At 36.7% G+C, this 19,175-nt stretch overlaps 1 protein-coding gene and 1 non-coding gene across 4 annotated transcripts in view; one reads left to right on the top strand and one right to left on the bottom strand.

Moving 5' to 3' along the window:
* Positions 1-19,175, top strand: part of VMP1 (vacuole membrane protein 1) — a 134,959-nt gene that overhangs the window by 4,395 nt on the left and 111,389 nt on the right. The gene's annotated exons all lie outside the window — the stretch shown is intronic.
* On the bottom strand, positions 2,535-2,638 carry LOC118969577 (U6 spliceosomal RNA). The gene has a single exon (XR_005057488.1). It is a non-coding gene; the product is annotated as a U6 spliceosomal RNA (small nuclear RNA).

Genomic DNA, 19,175 nt, shown 5'->3' with positions numbered 1-19,175 from the left:
TTCTTGTAGTTCTTTATTAATAATAACGTTGGTCTTTGGATTTTTCTGGAAGGAGTAGGTGGCTAGTGTTAGGAGCCAGGGCTAAGAAACTAGATTGCCTTGTTCAAATTCCAGCTCTACTACTGTGCAATCCTTGGGCCAGTTACTTAACCTCTTTCTATCTCAGTTTCCTCCTAGACAATGAAGTCAGTATGTTTATTGTTAAGGCTAAAATAATAGATTTAAGTAAAGCATTTAGAACAATGCCTGGCATAGTTAACCATGACTGTTGTCATCATTAGCATCACATGGCCTACTGAGCAGCTGGCTAAGAACTCTCCCAACTGTCTTTTGAAAGCCTGTTTTTATGTTGCTTCTTAACTGATCATTGTTTGCTCATTATTAATGAAAGTTCAGTAAATAAATAGGTATATGTATTTCATTTCATGAATATTTTACAACATTTGTGAGATTCTTAACCAATTGTAGGTCATTCTCTCAACCTTTTTAGTATTGTTAACTGTTTATGTTATCTGTGTAAGCTGTAACACAGATATTGAGAAATGAAATTTGGGAATTTAATGTTAATGATATCTTCTGGCACTTTCTTTGCATGGGAGGATCACTTTGCAATGATACAGTCATTCATCCAGTGAACAAACATCTTGTGTCCTAGGCCTTTTACCAGATATTGGGGAAAACTGTGGGAAACAAAGACAAATGTATTTTAGTTTGGGAACCTGATAGAGAAAAAAATAAATACATAAATGAAAAAATAAACACAGTACAATAAATGTTATGAAGGAAACAAGAGTCTGAGAGAGAGTTAATATGGATATGTGCCTGTTTAAGATTCTAATACAGTATACCTGGAATATAGCGACATGAGATGAGGTAGAAAACAACTTATGGTCCAGGTTCTGTAGAGTTTAGCAGACCATGAAAATGATGTTGGATTTGATTTTGAGTTCAATAAGAAGTTGTTCAACAGTTTGAAGTAGGGTAGTAATGTGGTTTATAAGTTCACTTTTATAAAAACAAAGCAAACTGAAGGAACAAAATAGTAGCTGACTCACAGACTCTGAGAAGGGGCTAGGGGTTGGGGAGAATGGGTAAGGAGGGAGGGAGGGAGAAGGGGATTAAGGGGCACTGTAATTCATAATCAAAATACAGGTAGGTAATGGCGAAAACAGTACAGCATGGAAAAGACAAGTAGTGACTCTTTAGCATCTTACTGTGCTGATAGACAGTGACTGCAATGCAGGGGTGAGAACTTGATGATATGGGTGCATATTGAAACCACAGTATTGTTCATGTGAAACCTTCGTAAGATTGTATACCAATGATACTTGAATTTAAAAAAAAAGTTCACTCTTGCTCATATGTGAAGGATGACTTGAAGGAGACAAGAATAGAAATGGAGAGAGAAGTTAGGAGTCCATTGCTGTAGTCAAGTGAGAGGTGACGTGGACCAGAGTGGTGGCAGAACAGAGGGCAGTGGGTGGATACTAAATATACTTGGAAGAGGACTGGTTCCTGAATTGGATATGAGGAATAAGGAAATGAGGAGACTCAAGGATGACTGTGCTTCTGGATTTAGTAACTGGGTAGATTGCTGTGCCAAGTACTGAGAGAGGGAAGGTTTGGGGAGGCTCAGGTTTATTACAAGGTAGGGATGGGGAAAAAAAGGACATGTTAAATTTGAGGTGCTTAGGAATCACCCAAGTGGTGCTATTAGGTATATAATATATAAATATCTAGGTCAGGACCAGAATTCAAATTCAGACTAGTATTTTAAACCGGAACCTAGAAGTCACTTGGGGAGGCAAGGAAGAAGAGAGGTCCCAGATCAGGTATAAGAGAGCAAAGTTGACTTAAGGAGTATTTGAAGAAACAATGATCAGATACACAAAACTTTTAAGTAAACGTGGACACATCTAGCAGGAAGATTAATAGATGAGGGGCAGAAAAGAGCAAGATTTTTCACTTTTATATATATATCTATATATAGGTATATATATAGATATATATATATATATATGTATTTTAAAGCATGTGAAAGTTTTTACTTGAATAGGAAAATTCTGAATTCTGAATAGAATTCTGTTAAGACCTAGCCATCTCTGTCAGATGCTGCCCTGTGATCTAGATAAGGACACAATAAAGTCAGTAAAGTTGAATAGATTGATCTGATTAGCCACTTCCCTCATTGTTGAGTCTGGATCCTTCCTGAGACTTTAAGGTCTCCACATTCTGAAAAGCATTTAATCAAGAGAATGTACAAGGTTCTTCTTTTATAAGTTTTTAAGATCTATTTATAGAAGATTTAGTACTGCTTCTATGGGACAGAAGAATTTTCTTTGATTTTTATTCCTATTAGATATATCTCTAGGAGCTCTGTATCTGCAAAACTCTTATTTTCAGAAATTAAAACATGTGAATTTATCAGTAGCCTTAATAACTATTGGCTTGTGAAACAAGCCAGGTAGACTCCCACCTCAAAGTCTTTGCACGTCTTTTTCTCTTCCCCTGCAGGGCTCTTCTGCATTTTTTTTTTTAATATGGAATGCTTCATGAATTTGCATATCATCCTTTTGCAGGGGCCATGCTAATCTCTGTATCATTCCAGTTTTAGTATATGTGCTGCTGAAGTGAGTACCTCTTCTGGGTATTTTTTCATGGCCTTTTCTAATGTCAAATTCTCAGAGAAAGCTTCTCTATCTACCCCGTTAAAAAGTGCAGACAATGATATTGGAGGAATAGAAATCATTTATTTTAGTAGAAGTAAGGGGCACACAGCTGTAGGGTATTTGTGAGCATAACTCAGGGCATCAAATCCAGGAATTTCCTAGTAAAAGTACTTGATTCTTCTAGTGTCTCATTGCCTTCTGAATCTTCCACAGGCAATGCTGGTAACTGCTCCTGTGCTGGCCTAATCTGTATCAACTTTTCAAACTTAACCTCAGCTTTCTCCAGATGTTACACATTTTTCTGGTGAACTTTAAATACTAACAAAAAACTTGCACATAAACACATACATATGCACACAAACCAAATTTCTTTATTTTTCACTGTAGCCCTTATCATTATCTGATAGATGTTTTCATTTTTGTCTGTTCACTCTTATGCCACTAGCATCTCAAAATATGCCTGGAACATAGTATGTACTTAGTAAATATTTGTTAGATGAGTACATGAAAAAGTCATTTTCACTGCTGTATGATACCTCACTGGGTAACTATACCCTGTTTACTTGCTCTCCTACAAGTGGACATTTGAGTTGTTTATAGCTTTTGCTGTTAAGACCAGTGTTGCTAAAAATATTGCACATACCAGCTCCTCATGTGTGCAAGAGGCTGTATACCTAGATATAGAATTGCATAGTGTATGCTAATATTCAGCTTGACAAGCTATTTCCCAGACTTTGCTATTGTCATCTTTCCTAATTTCTAAGACACAAGAACGGTGTGGTTGACTATAAAATTGAGTGTTGGGTTGAAGAATGGTCACAAATTCTTCCTATCACTGTGTGCATATCCTTTGCAATATGATTTTACCTCTAAAGTCTGTTACTCCTCCCCTTGACTCTGTATGTGGTTCTGTGGCTTGCTTTTGCCATGGGAACATTAGCAAGTGTGACACAAGCAAGAGGGTTGAAAAACACTTGCACATTGGGGCTGTCTTCTCTTACTGCTCTCTGGAGCCTTGAGCCTACCATGTGAAAAAAGCCCAGGCTAACTAACCTACTGGGACATATGGACCACATGGAGCAAAGATAAGGGATCCCAACTGTGAGCTGCCTAACTCGAGACCCAAGCTAGTCCAGACTAGAACTGCCCAACCTAACTTAGAGAATCATGAGAAATACTAAATGATTTTTTAAATCGCTAAGTTTTGGGGCTGAGTTGTTACACAGCAGAACATAATGGATACAAATGGTATCTCATGATCTTGATTTATATTTCTTGATTGTCAGTGAGGTCAAGTAGATAACCTTCATTGTTGGCCATACATACTTAATCTGCTGTGAAATATCCCTTTGTTTATTTTGCTTCTTTGAGTTTTGTGGGGTTGTCTTTTAGTATTTTAAATTCTTTCTTTTTGGGGTTATTTGTCTTTTAGTATTTTAAATTCTATTTTTAGGGCTTACTAGACCTTTTCAGTTACATGTTTCTCTGATTTACTTTTCATTTAAGATATCTTGTGATGGATTTAAGTTTTAATTTCAATGCTGTCCAGTTTATCACTCTTTTCCTTTGTGGATAACTCTTTCATATACCTTAAGAAATCCTTCCCTACCCCAAGGCAGAAAGGTATTTATGTTTTCCTCTAAAAGTCTCCCTTTTTGACCTTTAAATCTTTAATCCATTTGGAATTAAATTTTGTGCATGGTTCAAAGTAGGGATCCAAATTTTCTTACATAACCTATTTGAATAGTCTTTCCTTTCCCCACTGATCTGTCTTGCCCTCTGTGTCAGACAGAGCATATACAAGAATCTTTTGAAGGCTGTCTTCTCTGTTTCTCTATCTCTATACCTAAATAATACATTCATTATTTATTCCTATTACATACAAACAACGTACACACAGAAAGAGAGAGAGAGAGAGAGAGAGAGAGAGAAGAGAGAGAGATCTGGATATAAGAACTTTGGTCTACATATTTTCACATTGTTTGGCTTACCTTTTTGGTTTTCTTAGCAATGTGTTTCAAAGAGCAAAAGTTTTTAAACTTGACAGAGTTTAAGATTTTTTCAGTTTGTCAATTTTCAGCTTATAAATTTCTTCTTTTACAGTTAATGCTTTTTAAGTCATAAGAAACAATTGTCTACCCCAGTATTACAAACATTTCTTCCTGTTGCTTTTTTTTCCCTAGAAGATTTATATCTTTAGTTCTTATATTTAGATCTATGATGCATTTCAAATCAGTTGTTGCATTTGAGAGAGAAGGATCAATGTTCATTTTTTTTATTGAGAGGGCACCTCTCATATTTATTGATCAAATGGTTGTTGACAACAATAAAATTCAGTATAGGGGGGTCAATGCTCAATGTACAATCATTAATCCATCTCAAGCCTAATTCTCGTCAGTCTCCAATCTTCTGAAGCATAACGAACAAGTTCTTACATGGTAAACGAATTCTTACATAGTGAATAAATTCTTACATGGTGAACAGTACAAGGGCATTCATCACAGAAACTTTCGGTTTTGATCACGCATTATGAACTATAACCAATAAACAATCAGGTCAAATATGAATATTCGTTTGATTTTTATACTTGATTTATATGTTGATCCCACATTTCTCCCTTTATTATTATTATTATTTTTATTTTTATTTTTAATAAGATGCTGAAGTGGTAGGTAGATGCAAGATAAAGGTAGAAAACATAGTTTAGTGCTGTAAGAGGGCAAATGTAGATGATCAGATGATCAGGTGTGTGCCTATGGACTAAGTATTAATCCAGGCTAGACAAGGGCAGCAAGACATCCACGGATGCAGAAGATTTCTCTCAAAGCAGGGGGGGTGAGGTTCTGAGCCTCACCTCTGTTGATCCCCAATTTCTCACCTGATGGCCCCCCTGCGACTGTGCCTGTCTTAGGTTGTTCCTCCCTGGAGGAGTCTTACCCGTCTCTGGCTAACCAGTCATCTTCCGGGGCCATACAGGGAAATGTAAAGTTGATAAGTGAGAGAGAAGCCATATTGTTTGAAAAGGTTAGCTTTTTACTTCTTTGCAGATTTATGCCCTGTGGCTTCTATGCCCAGCACTTGTCTCGAGGTATCTTTACCACCTGGAGGAATTATCATACTCGGTAAATTCGATATGAGGCACGAGTTCTATTTAAGGGTTGTAATTAGGAAGGAAGAAGAAAAGCTATAGAGGTAGCATATGGAATAAAACATGGAAGGATTGATTATTTCTTTGACATATCTTCTTGTAGAGTACCTTAAGTATGTATAGGTTTTAAACTACTAAGTAATTTGCACACACATATTAACATAATAGGAATACGGAGACATACACAAAGCAAATCTATAATTACCATCCATCTCCAGTGAAGCCAAGAAAACCATTTAGGCACCCTAGGCATTTGTGAAAATTTGTCTATGATATGATGGATATTGTCCAACTGTACTTGAACAGTCTGAGAGAAATCAGACAAATTAAAGCAGCCCATTTCTGGTATCTGTTCACATCCCATATGTTCTTTTAACCGTAGATACTCTATAGTCATAAGATTTTGGAGTGCTACATCTTGCACCCCTCCCAACTCCTGGTTGAGTTCCAACAGTACAGATCCGGTCAAATTCGTTGTCTCACTGTATGCACATGCCAGCCTAGACATCTCCCTCCTCATTCCAATGGCAAGTCCAGGAAACGGTGGGGTGGATGCAGCCACAACCGCAGCATCCCCCAGATCCCTGTGGAGGGCTTTTTGTTGATCATCCCCCTGGCACGAGTCCTCCAGAGAGTGCTGATGCCGGAAGCTCCTCCTCATATCGTATCTTAGTTCATTTTCTGGGTATCCAAGCTAGGCCTTGATCTTCTGCATAGAAACAAACAGACCCTTTGCCCACACTTTGACATGCCCTCTATACCACTGTGCAGAACTCATTGGAGGTCAGCACACAGGAACTGCTTTTTTTTTTTTTTTTATTAAAAGAAATGAATATTATCAGAAAAGACTACCTCCATAGCTGATCATCTGACACCCTTTAAGTGATCAACATTAAGGATATTTAAAGCATGCTTTGATCTTTGATTTACCAATAGTTTTATCCTATCAAGGAATAATCCCCCTTTTCTTTCTTTCTTTCTTTTTTTTTTTTTAATCTTTAATCTACACTTACATGAAGAATACTATGTTTACTATGCTCTCCCCTATATCACGTCCCCCCTAACAACCACATTACGGTTACTGTCCATCAGCTTAGCAAAATGTTCTAGAATCACTACTTGTCCTCTCTGTGTTGTACAGCCCACCCTCCCCTTTCTCCCTCCCCCCCATGCATGCTAATCTTAATACCCCCCTTCTTCTTCCCCGCCCTTATCCCTCCCTGCCCACCCATCCTCCCCAGTTCCTTTCCCTTTGGTACCTGTTAGTCCATTTTTGGGTTCTGTAATTCCGCTGCTGTTTTGTTCCTTCAGTTTTTCCTTTGTTCCTGTACTCCTCAGATGAGTGAAATCATTTGGTATTTCTCTTTCTCCGCTTGGCTTATTTCACTGAGCATAATACTCTCCAGCTCCATCCATGTTGCTGCAAATGGTTGGATTTTTCTACTTCTTATGGCTGAGTAGTATTCCATTGTGTATATGTACCACATCTTCTTTATCCATTCATCTACCGATGGACATTTAGGTGGCGTCCAATTCTTGGCTATTGTAAATAGTGCCGCGATAAACATAGGGGTGCATTTGTCTTTCTCATACTTGATTGCTGTGTTCCTAGGGTAAATTCCTAGGAGTGGAATTCCTGAGTCAAATGGTAGGTCTGTTTTGAGCATTTTGATGAACCTCCATACTGCTTTCCCCAATGGTTGAACTAATTTACATTCCCACCAGCAGTGTAGGAGGGTTCCCCTTTCTCCACAGCCTCGCCAACATTTGTTGTTGTTTGTCTTTTGGATGGCAGCTATCCTTACTGGTGTGAGGTGATACCTCATTGTAGTTTTAATTTGCATTTCTCTGATAATTAGTGATGTGGAGCATCTTTTCATGTGTCTCTTGGCCATCTGTATTTCTTTTTTGGAGAACTGTCTGTTCAGTTCCTCTGCCCATTTTTTAATTGGGTTATTTGTTTTTTGTTTGTTGAGGCGTGTGAGCTCTTTATATATTCTGGACGTCAAGCCTTTATCGGATGTGTCATTTTCAAATATATTCTCCCATACTGTAGGGTTCCTTTTTGTTCTATTGATGGTGTCTTTCGCTGTACAGAAGCTTTTCAGCTTAATGTAGTCCCACTTGCTCATTTTTGCTGTTGTTTTCCTTGCCCGGGGAGATATGTTCAAGGAGAGGTCACTCATGTTTATGTCTAAGAGGTTTTTGCCTATGTTTTTTTCCAAGAGTTTAATGGTTTCATGACTTACATTCAGGTCTTTGATCCATTTTGAGTTTACCTTTGTATATGGGGTTAGACAATGGTCCAGTTTCATTCTCCTACATGTAGCTGTCCAGTTTTGCCAGCACCGTCTGTTGAAGAGACTGTCATTTTGCCATTGTATGTCCATGGCTCCTTTATCAAATATTAATTGACCATATATGTTTGGGTTAATTTCTGGAGTCTCTAATCTGTTCCACTGGTCTGTGGCTCTGTTCTTGTGCCAGTACCAAATTGTCTTGATTACTATGGCTTTGTAGTAGAGCTTGAAGTTGGGGAGTGAGATCCCCCCTACTTTATTCTTCTTTTTCAGGGTTGCTTTGGCTATTCGGGGTCTTTGGTGTTTCCATATGAATTTTTGAATTATTTGTTCCAATTCATTGAAGAATGTTGCTGGTAATTTGAGAGGGATTGCATCAAATCTGTATATTGCTTTGGGCAGGATGACCATTTTGACGATATTAATTCTTCCTAGCCATGAGCATGGGATGAGTTTCCATTTATTAGTGTCCCCTTTAATTTCTCTTAAGAGTGACTTGTAGTTTTCAGAGTGTAAGTCTTTCACTTCTTTGGTTAGGTTTATTCCTAGGTATTTTATTCTTTTTGATGCAATGGTGAATTGAATTGTTTTCCTGATTTCTCTTTCTATTGATTCATTGTTAGTGTATAGGAAAGCTACAGATTTCTGTGTGTTAATTTTGTATCCTGCAACTTTGCTGTATTCCGATATCAGTTCTAGTAGTTTTGGAGTGGAGTCTTTAGGGTTTTTTATGTACAGTATCATATCATCTGCAAATGATGACAGTTTAACTTCTTCTTTACCAATCTGGATTCCTTGTATTTCTTTGTTTTGTCTGATTGCTGTGGCTAGGACCTCCAGTACTATGTTAAATAACAGTGGGGAGAGTGGGCATCCCTGTCTTGTTCCCGATCTCAGAGGAAATGCTTTCAGCTTCTCGCTGTTCAGTATAATGCTGGCTGTAGGTTTATCATACATGGCCTTTATTATGTTGAGGTACTTGCCCTCTATTCCCATTTTGCTGAGAGTTTTTATCATGAATGGATGTTGAATTTTGTCAAATGCTTTTTCAGCATCTGTGGAGATGATCATGTGGTTTTTGTCTTTCTTTTTGTTGATGTGGTGGATGATGTTGATGGATTTTCGAATGTTGTACCATCCTTGCATCCCTGGGATGAATCCCACTTGGTCATGGTGTATGATCCTTTTGATATACTGTTGAATTCTGTTTGCTAATATTTTATTGAGTATTTTTGCATCTACATTCATCAGGGATATTGGTCTGTAATTTTCTTTTTTGGTGGGGTCTTTGCCTGGTTTTGGTATTAGGGTGATGTTGGCTTCATAGAATGAGTTTGGGAGTATTCCCTCTTCTTCTACTTTTTGGAACACTTTAAGGAGAATGGGTATTATGTATTCTCTGTGTGTCTGATAAAATTCCGAGGTAAATCCGTCCGGCCCCAGGGTTTTGTTCTTGGGTAGTTTTTTGATTACTGTTTCAATTTCTTTGCTTGTAATTGGTTTGTTTAACTTTTGTGTTTCTTCCTTGGTCAGTCTTGGGAGGTTGTATTTTTCTAGGGAGTTGTCCATTTCTTCTAGGTTTTCCGGCTTGTTGGCATATAGGTTTTCATAGTAGTCTTTAATAATTCTTTGTATTTCTGTGGAGTCTGTCGTGATTTTTCCATTCTCATTTCTGATTATGTTGATTTGTGTTGATTCTCTTTTTCTCTTAATAAGTTTGGCTAGAGGCTTATCTATTTTGTTTATTTTCTCAAAGAACCAGCTCTTGGTTTCGTTGATTTTTGCTATTGTTTTATTCTTCTCAATTTTGTTTATTTCTTCTCTGATCTTTATTATGTCCCTCTTTCTGCTGACTTTAGGCCTCATTTGTTCTTCTTTTTCCAGTTTCGATAATTGTGATGTTAGACATTCATTTGGGATTGTTCTTCCTTCTTCAAGTGTGCCTGGATTGCTATATACTTTCCACTTAAGACTGCTTTTGCTGCGTGCCACAGAAGTTCGGGCTTAGTGTTGTTGTTGTCATTTGTTTCTATATATTCCTTGATCTCTATTTTGATTTGTTCATTGATCCATAGTAGCATGTTGTTAAGCCTCCATGTGTTTGTGTTTGTGAGCCTTTTTGTTTTCTTTGTAGAATTTATTTCTAGTTTTATACCTTTGTGGTCTGAAAAATTTGTTGGTAGAATTTCAATATTTTGGAATTTACTGAGGCTGTTTTTGTGGGCTAGTATGTGGTCTATTCTGGAGAATGTTCCATGTGCACTTGAGAAGAATGTATATCCTGTTGCTTTTGGATGTAGAGTTCTATAGATGTCTATTAGGTCCATCTGTTCTAGTGTGTTGTTCAGTGCCTGTGTGTCCTTACTTATTTTTTGCCCAGTGGATCTATCCTTTGGGGTGAGTGGTGTGTTGAAGTCTCCTAAAATGAATGTATTGCAGTCTATTTCCCTCTTTAGTTCTGTTAGTATTTGCTTCACATATGCTGGTGCTCCTCTATTGGGTGCATATATATTTAGAATGGTTATATCCTCTTGCTGGACTGAGCCCTTTATCATTATGTAGTATCCTTCTTTATCTCTTGTTACTTTCTTTGTTTTGAAGTCTATTTTGTCTGATATTAGTACTGCAACCCCTGGTTTCTTTCTCACTGTTATTTGCCTGAAATATGTTTTTCCATCCCTTGACTTTTAGTCTATGCTTATCTTTGGGTTTAAGGTGAGTTTCTTGTAAGCAGCATATAGATGGGTCTTGCTTTTTTATCCATTCTATTACTCTGTGTCTTTTGACTGGTGCATTATGTCCATTTACATTTAGGGTGACTATTGAGAGATATGTACTTATTGTCATTGCAGGCTTTAGATTCATGGTTACCAAAGGTTCAAGGTTAGCTTCTTTAGTATCTTACTGCCTAACTTAGCTCGCTTATTGAGCTGTTATATACACTGTCTGGAGATTCTTTTCTTCTCTCCCTTCTTATTCCTCCTCCTCCATTCTTCATATGCTGTGTGTTTTGTTCTGTGCTCTTTTTAGGAGTGCTCCCATCTAGAGCAGTCCCTGTAGGATGCCCTGTAGAGGTGGTTTGTGGGAAGCAAATTCCCTCAGCTTTTGCTTGTCTGGGAATTGTTTAATCCCACCATCATATTTAAATGATAGTTGTGCTGGATACAGTATCCTTGGTTCAAGTCCCTTCTGTTTCATTGCATTAAGTATATCATGCCTTTCTCTTCTGGCCTGTAGGGTTTCTGTCGAGAAGTCTGATGTTAGCCTGATGGGTTTTCCTTTATAGGTGACCTTTTTCTCTCTAGCTGCGTTTAAAACTCTTTCCTTGTCCTTGATCCTTGCCATTTTAATTACTATGTGTCTTGGTGTTGTCCTCCTTGGATCCTTTTTGTTGGGAGTTCTGTGTAATTCCATGGTCTGTTCGATTATTTCCTTCCCCAGTTTGGGGAAGTTTTCAGCAATTATTTCTTCAAAGAGACTTTCTATCCTTTTTCCTCTTTCTTCTTCTTCTGGTACCCCTATAATACGAATATTATTCCTTTTGGTTTGGTCACATAGTTCTCTTAAGTGTTGTTTCATTCCTGTAGATCCTTTTATCTCTCTCTATGTCAGCTTCTATACGTTCCTGTTCTCTGGCTTCTATTCCTTCAATGGCCTCTTGCATCTTATCCATTCTGCTTATAAATCCTTCCAGGGATTGTTTCACTTCTGTGATCTCCTTCCTGACATGTGTGATCTCCCTCCGGACTTCATCCCATTGCTCTTGCATTTTTCTCTGCATCTCATCCCATTGCTCTTGCATTTTTCTCTGCATCTCTGTCAGCATGTTCATGATTTTTATTTTGAATTCTTTTTCAGGAGGACTGGTTAGGTCTGTCTCCTTCTCAGGTGTTGCCTCTGTGATCTTTGTCTGCCTGTAGTTTTGCCTTTTCATGGTGATAGAGATAGTTTGCAGAGCTGGTACGAGTGACTGCTGGAAGAGCTTCCCTTCTTGTTGGTTTGTGGCCTTCCTCTCCCCCTTCGCAAGGCGCTGGGTTCTTGCAGGTGTGGATGTGGTCTGGATGTTGTCCTGTGTCCTCTGGTCTCTATTTTAGGAAGAGTTTTCTTTGTTATATTTTCATAGCTCTATGTGTTTTTGGGAGGAGATTTCCACTCCTCTACTCACGCCGCCATCCTGGCTCTAGGTTCCTCCTCTGTGCCAGACTCTTTTGGGGAATGACTGGGAGACAAGAATGTGGATGTCTCATTTGAGGAAGTCCAGCTGGATCTTTCACCTCACGCAGTGGCAGCCGCTCTCATCAGGCCCCAACTCTCAATGTTCATTTTATCATAAAGAATTTTCAGTTTTTCTGGTACCATTAGTTGAAGACTTACTATTGAATTGCCTTGTACCTATGTTGAAAGGTTAATTGACTTTATGTATGTGGGTCTATTCCTGTATTCTCTATTCTGTTACATTGATCTGTGTCATCCATCTTTTTGCCAAAACCACACTGTCATGATTACTGTAGTGATAATGCATCTTAAAATCCATTAGTGCAAGTCTTCTAACTTTGTTTAAAGGAAATTGCCGTAGTAACAATATTCATCTTCAAATAACCTGGTATAATTCCCCCTTTATTTATTTAGGCCCCCTGTAATTTCTTTTTTTGTTTTAGAATAGTTCTTATACATATTTTGTTAAACTTAGCACTGAGTATTTCATATTTCCAGTTGCTATTGTAAATGAAAGTTTTTAAAGTTTAATATTCTGGTTACTTACTCCAAGTATATAACAGAAAGAGTATAGGTTTTGACCTTTTATCCTATGACCTTGCTAAATTCACTTAATTAGTTCTAGTAGTTCTGAGCATTTTTTCCGTTTTTTTTCTTATTTTGACACGAGTTATTTAGAACTGTATGCATACACTTCTGAATATGTACAGATTTTATATTTTTGTTACTGAAGTTTAACATAATTTCTGGGTTATCAGAGAATGTGGTCTGTGATGCCCATTCTTTGGAATTTGTTGAGATTTAAATTTTGACTTAATCATGGAAAGTAGGTTATGAAAAAGTCTATATTCTCTAATTGGCAGGTGCTGAATCATATACATATTCTCCCTATGTTTTATTTCTTAATTGTATTGTTAAAATCTTCTATCTCTGTTAAATGTTGTTTACATGAAAAATCAGTAACTAGCTGTTGTTTTTCAATCTCCTAATATAATTTTGAATTTATCCATTTCTCTGTGTGTTTTAATCAATTTATATGTTGTAAATTTTGATTCTATATTCTGTTAGGTGCATTCAAATTTAAAATTGTTGTATCTTCCTGATGAGTTAAACCTTTTATTATTATGTTCTCAGTCCCTAATAATGACTTTTCTCTTTTGTCTTATTTTCAACTTTTCTGTGTCCTTATAAAAAAGTACAGATTTTTAAAAAATACAATTTGTGATCTGTTTTTTAAAGTAATGAGTTTAATCTATGTTTATTTTGATCATTGACATATTTGGACTTGTTTCTGTCAAGTATTATTTTGATGCTTTCCAACTTTACAATACTGTAGCTCTAATTGTTCTCTTTTTTATTTATATGCTATTGTCCAAATTTCAGTTCTTTTTAAAATTATTGCCACAGACACTATTATTATTTTATATAATAATTGTTTTTATTTACCTTTATATATACCATTTTACTTTCCTACATTTTTTATACCTCAGCCAATTTGGGGGGGGACCATTGCTTTCTTCTTATAGAATATTCTGTAGAAATTTCTTTTTTAAGCAGGTCTAGTGGTAAACTCACTCACTTGTTGCTTACTATTAATATCTTGTTGGGCACGCAATTCTAGACTAGGTATTTTATCTCGAAACTCTCATAGCATTCCACATGTTTTTTGATATTGATAATTATGCTTTCATTCTAACTATTCTTCCATTTTCAGCAATCTGTCCTTTTTTACTTCTTTCAAAATCAAGATCTCAGCTTTGGTGCTCTGTAGTTTGAGTGCAGTGTTTTTCCATAGGATTTTTTGGTTCTCCTTGGCATATATTGTACTTCCTAGATTAATGGACTCATTTCTGGAAAAATTAGGCCTTTATCTTCCCAATTGTGGACAATTTTAGGCCTTTATGTTTTTGAATTTACATATTTTCTTTCTATCTTTCTGGGATTCCAGTTAAACAGATGGTAGATCTTCTCATTCTATTCTTTATGTCTCTTATTTGCTTATGTTTTACATCTTTTTTCTGCTTCATTCTTAATGAATACCTTGGATACCTAATCTGGTTCATATGTGTCTAATCTGCTGTTTAATCTATCCATTGACTTTTAATTTCAACAATAGTTGTATCTTTTATTTATAGAAGTTCCATTTGCTTTTCTTTCCTTCAAATCTATTTAGTTGCAATAGTTTTTATTGTCTGCTTATCTTTGTATTATATCCTTTGTAAATATTTTATACATAGCTATTGTAGAATATATTTACTCTCACCTGAATGTCTGCTGTTTCTCTTGTCCTGAAGGGGTCGGGGATGAAGCGGAGGGTCTATATTCATAATAGCTGGTTTTCTGGTACCTTTCTGAGTTTACGGATTGATCTTACTCTGTGGAAGTCCAGTGAACTTAATTTACAAAGAGGATTTGCATCTAACTTCTGCTTAGAGCTAAAAAGGCATCTCTGACTTGGGACTGCATCAGTGACCCTTGTGGGTGGAGGGGAGGAAAATTTCTCTTTCCTCTTTGGGTCTCTGGCTGGGCCTATGAATTAAACTGATATAAGACAGATTAGCAAGAGAAAAGCATACAGATTTTACTAAAGTTTTTACATGTAAATGGGAGTCTTCACAAGAGAATGAAGACCCAAGAAGTGACCCAAAAAGATCCAAAAAGCTTTTATATCTTTTAGACAAAGAAACAATAGATTTTTGAAGAATTGAGAAAACAAAGAGGTTTTAAGGATTAGTTTTAAAAAGTTTGCTTATACAGATTTATCAGCCCCAAGGTCTCCATTTCTGGTGATAAGAATTTCTTCCTCCTGGTGTAGGAAGGGTCCCTTTCACATGGGAGTTTTATCTCCTGCTTTTTGGAAGAAAAAGGAGAGTCAGGGTGTTCTTCTACCTGCCATTTCTTAAGCACCTTTAATTCAAAGTATTCAGTATACCAAGTGGCATATTTTGGGATCAGATATTCTGATTTTCTTCGTGGGTTTTAACTCAGAGAGAAAAATCACATATTTGGCCTCTCACCTCCAAAATTCAGTCTTCTACAGGGATGTTGCTACAGGAATCTTGTCTCAGGCCCTGGCCCTAGCCCTCCCAGTGGCAGCTTGCTCCTCTTAGTTTCTTTCCTGCTGCTCACATTCCCTTCTGTTGCCAGCATGCCTCACAAACACCTAGCTCTTGCTCTTGGGCATCCAGGCCCTCTGGGTCTGTTGTATCGCTTGCTTATTTATTTGGAAGAATAGAAGGGGATGTTAGAGACTCCTTCTCCCCTGATGTGAAACATCACTGGTCTCACAGAGTATGTCCAATTCAGGGTCTGGTTTTTGTGGAGAGGAAAGGTCCCTCAAAGTTCCTAGAATGTAAACCTGACTTCTCTTAATAAATATTACTGAGAAGTTGAGTTTACATTTTTGTAAGTGTACTATTTTAGTTTATTGTTTTATAGAGGCCTATCGTGAAGCCATTTGGATGCTAAGAATTTGTTGACATGAATAATTACATCATAATTATCTATTCAGTAAGTTCTAATTTTCTTAAGATAGAAGTGAAGGTCTCTACTGATTATTATTGGAAAGCTTTTTAATATTTAAGAGAAAATGAAGCCCAAAATATCCTTTAAAGTGGTCAACGAATGGTAGTTCAACAATGTAAAAAGTGCTGCAGGTAATTCTGGCCTTAGTAAATTCTGAATGACCAAAATACCAACATTATCTCCAGTTACCCATCTTAATGGGTGGGATGGGGACATTACTACCACTTGAATGAGTGGAGAACATGTAGCAGATTCTAGAATTTTTCAAACAATGGATAATAAGAAAAATACCATTTCATGGATTATAAATTTTAGAATTATCTGGATCAAATTCTTCATTTTGATATAAATAATCTGAAGCATATACTTCTGTCATTTGAAAATATTCTTATTTAAATTAATTTCTTATTAATGACTGGTATAAGCCACTTTATATTCCCAGGAAATTAGGGGCAATAAAGTAAGGAGGTCTTTTAAGCAATCTGAATTTAAAATTTTGTCAGAGAAATACACAGTAATAACCCACAAAGGAACCACAGAAAGAGACAAAGGTGAAGTCATCTGATTTTAATGGTAATTTAAATAGCGAGAATCAGTAGAAATGCATGTTCTCTTTATTCTGGCAATGGGGAATTTTGTAAATATTAGGACAAGGCAAACCTTTGGGACGTCTTCATTTTTTTCTATGATGACAGAATTCCTTGGTGAGAATTAAAAATACTCCCATCATACTTTTTTGCGTAATAGAAGAAATGGTGAATTTGAGCTTGGAAAAGTTAGGTTGAACTCTCACTTTGCCATTTATATGCTGCTGAATTGCTATTTAGGGCCCTTTGAGGCTTCAATTTCTCATTTGTAGAAGGCAATGGTAAAAATAATTGTTCTCTACAAAAGGCTGTTAGCATCAGCATCCTGTTAGCTAATCTGTATGTAAATGGTAAATCACTATACAGAAATAGTAGTTACTACCTAAATCCAAAACTCTAGCCTTGGGTTGGGTAGAATTTTTAGACTATTAGAATTTTTAGACGATTTGAACAGAAAGAAAATTATGGCAATCATTTCCTCCATGTGCCTGATAGTGGAAGAGGAAAGGGAGAATCAGGAATGTGAAGTGACATTCCCAAGGTCTTGCAGTTAGCTAAAGCTCCCAACTCTAGACTTATTTCTACAAGTATCTTAATTCTTGACCTTATTCTTAGTCCCTTCTCTTTTTTGTGAAAATGGTTTGCTAAGGTTCATTTGTTATGAAAAGCTGAATGAACATTTAGAAGTAGATTGAGAGAACATGAGAAGTAGGATTTTTCAAGCTATACTTTTACAAGTTATGCATTTTCTCTATGAAAATAAAACCATGTTTTTTTTATACAAAGGAACATGAAATGATATTTTTACATATTGGAAATGAGAGATGAAGAAACCTTCCTTATAATTTATAAGACTCTTAAAAAGGAAGTCCCTAAAATGTCTTCTGGGTTTTTATCTTTAAAATTTGGATTTTCACTTAAAATTTTATCTAAGTAATAGCAATCACAATATAGGTAGGTCATGAGGAAGGCAGTACAGCACGGAGAAGACAAGTAATGGCTCTGTGGCATCTTACTACACTGATAGACAGTGACTGCAATCGAGGGGTGGGGACTTGTTAATATGGGTGAATGTTGAAACCACAGTGTTATTCATGTGAAACCTTCATAAGATTGTATATCAATGACACTTTAATTTTTAAAAATTTTATCTAATTGAAAATCAGATCTGGAGCAGTGGTTTTTTTAAACAGAAGACTGTATGTAATAGGTTGAATGTATTTTGCAGTTCATTAAATTTATTTGAGGGACATTTTAGGCCAGAAATACATGCCGTTATAACTTGCTAACCATTATTGGGAGATTTATTGAGATTTTGAACGTTTTTAAATTGTGTCCTAACTTGGGTTTTAATTTGCCTAATTCGCCAAGAGTTTACAAAGTTCCAAAAAGACACAAGAATTTTTTCCATATATTCTAATCCAAATAATGGATTTTTAGAATGCATATTCTTTTTTTTTGGTATAATTAATCTACAATTACATGAGGAACATTATGTTTACTAGACTCCCCCCATCACCAAGTCCCCCCCCACATACCCCATTACAGTCACTGTTCATTAGTGTAGTAAGATGCTATAGAATCATTACTTGTCTTCTCTGTGTTGCACAGCCCTCCAAATGCCCCCCTGACATTGTACATGCTATTCGTAATGCCCCCTTTCTTCCCCCACCCTTATCCCTCCCTTCCCACCCATCCTCCCCAGTTCCTTTCCCTTTGGTAACTGTTAGCCCATTCTTGGGTTCTGTGTTTCTGCTGTTGTTTTGTTCCTTCAGTTTTTTCTTTGTTCTTATACTCCACATATGAGTGAAATCATTTGGTATTTGTCTTTTTCTCCTGGCTTATTTCACTGAGCATAATACCCTCTAGCTCCATTCATGTTGTTGCAAATGGTAGGGTTTGTTTTCTTTTTATGACTGAATAATATTACATTGTGTATATCTACCACATCTTCTTTATCCACTCATCTACTGATGGACACTTAGGTTGCTTCCATTTCTTGGCTGTTGTAAACAGTGCTGTGATAAACATAGGGGTACATATATCTTTTTCAAACTGTGCTGCTGCATTCTTAGGGTAAATTCCTAGAAGTGGAATTCCTGGGTCAAATGGCATTTCTATTTTGAGCTTTTTGAGGAACCTCCATACTGCTTTCCACAATGATTGAACTAATTTACATTCCCACCAGCATTGTAGGAGGGTTCCCATTTCTCCACAACCTCACCAACATTTGTTGTTGTTTGTCTTTTGGATGGTGGTGATCCTTACTGGTGTGAGGTGATATCTCATTATGGTTTTAATTTGCATTTCTCTGATGATTAGCAATGTGGAGCATCTTTTCATGTGTCTGTTGGCCATCTGAATTTCATTTTTGGAGAACTGTCTGTTCAGCTCCTCTGCCCATTTTTTAATTGGGTTATTTGCTTTTTGTTTGTTGAGGTGTGTGAGCTCTTTATATATTTTGGATGTCAACTCTTTATCGGATACGTGATTTATGAATATATTCTCCCATACTGTAGGATGCCTTTTTGTTCTCTTGGTGGTGTCCTTTGCTGTACAGAAGCTTTTCAGCTTCATGTAGTCCCATTTGTTCATTTTTGCTTTTTTTCCCCTTGCCCGGGGAGATACGTTCATGAAGAAGTCACTCATGTTTATGTCCAAGAGATTTTTGCGTATGTTTTATTCTAAGCGTTTTATGGTTTCATGACTTACATTCAGGTCTTTGATCCAT

The sequence above is a fragment of the Manis javanica genome, chromosome 4 (genome assembly GCF_040802235.1).
Source record: "Manis javanica isolate MJ-LG chromosome 4, MJ_LKY, whole genome shotgun sequence".
In the NCBI taxonomy this organism is placed as follows: domain Eukaryota; kingdom Metazoa; phylum Chordata; class Mammalia; order Pholidota; family Manidae; genus Manis; species Manis javanica.
This window is presented reverse-complemented; position numbering and strand designations above follow the sequence as displayed.